Source organism: Acipenser ruthenus, unplaced genomic scaffold (genome assembly GCF_902713425.1).
Source record: "Acipenser ruthenus unplaced genomic scaffold, fAciRut3.2 maternal haplotype, whole genome shotgun sequence".
In the NCBI taxonomy this organism is placed as follows: domain Eukaryota; kingdom Metazoa; phylum Chordata; class Actinopteri; order Acipenseriformes; family Acipenseridae; genus Acipenser; species Acipenser ruthenus.
Window position 1 is genome coordinate 1139 of NW_026708856.1, and position 1305 is coordinate 2443.

Below are 1305 nucleotides of genomic sequence, written 5' to 3' on the forward strand. Positions count from 1 at the left end.
CAGAATTCTACAAAGACATTTTTCTGTTGGTCTTGTGTATCTCATGGATTTTACTTTACCTGTTGTAGATGCTGCTGTTGATGGTTCTGTGGTGAGTGTTGTTGTATCTTCTGGAGTGGTTGTCTCAGCTGAAATAAAACAGAAAGACGAAATATAAATGTTGTGGTAATGTTGTTTTTTCAGTGTTTGTTTTCTCCGCTCCAACAAAAAAGATAAGATATTAATTCATAGATAGACTCTCAAAATTCTACAAAGACATTTCTCTGTTGGTCTTGTGCATCTCAAGGATTTTACTTTACCTGTTGTAGACGCTGCTGTTGATGGTTCTGTGGTGAGTGTTGTTGTATCTTCTGGAGTGGTTGTCTCAGCTGCAATAAAACAGAAAGAAAAAATATAAATATTGTGGTAATGTTATTTTTTCAGTGGTTGTTTTTTCCGCTGCAGCAAAAAAGATCAGATGTTAATTCATATTTAGACTCACAAGATTCTAAGAAGACATTTTTTGTTGATCTTGTGTATCTCATGCCTTTTACTTTACCTGTTGTAGATGCTGCTGTTGATGGTTCTGTGGTGAGTGTTGTTGTATCTTCTGGAGTGGTTGTCTCAGCTGAAATAAAACAGAAAGACCAAATATAAATATTGTGGTGATATTATTTTTTCCAGTGGTTGTTTTCTCCGCTGCAGCAAACAAGATCAGATATTAATTCATAGTTAGACTCTCAAAATTCTACAAAGACATTTTTTTGTTGGTCTTGTGTATCTCATGCCTTTTACTTTACCTGTTGAAAATGCTGCTTTTGATGGTTCTGTGGTGAGTGTTGTTGTATCTTCTGGAGTGGTTGTCTCAGCTGAAATAAAACAGAAAGACCAAATATAAATATTGTGGTGATGTTAGTTTTTCCAGTGGTTGTTTTCTCCGCTGCAGCAAAAAAGATCAGATATTAATTCATAGTTAGACTCTCAAAATTCTACAAAGACATTTTTCTGTTAGTATTGTGTATCTCAAGGATTTTACTTTACCTGTTGTAGATGCTGCCGTTGATGGTTCTGTGGTGAGTGTTGTTGTATCTTCTGGAGTGATTGTATCAGCTGCAATAGAACAGAAAGACGAAATATAAATGTTGTGGTAATGTTATTTTTTCAGTGGTTGTTTTCTCCGCTGCAGCAAAAAGAATCAGATATTAATTCATATTTTGACATAAAAGAGTATAAGAAGGCATTTTCTGTTGGTCTTGTGTATCTCATGGATTTTACTTTACCTGTTGTAGATGCTGCTGTTGATGGTTCTGTGGTGAGTGTTGATGT

The 1305-nt window shown here is 35.0% G+C and overlaps 1 long non-coding RNA gene across 1 annotated transcript; it reads right to left on the bottom strand.

The window, feature by feature from the left end:
• Window positions 1-534: 534 nt before the first annotated feature.
• LOC131736427 (uncharacterized) lies at window positions 535-1088 on the bottom strand. Its single transcript, XR_009328129.1, has 3 exons — window positions 1021-1088; window positions 780-848; window positions 535-607 (listed from the first exon to the last, which is right to left on the bottom strand). It is a non-coding gene; the product is annotated as an uncharacterized LOC131736427 (long non-coding RNA).
• Window positions 1089-1305: the final 217 nt, after the last annotated feature.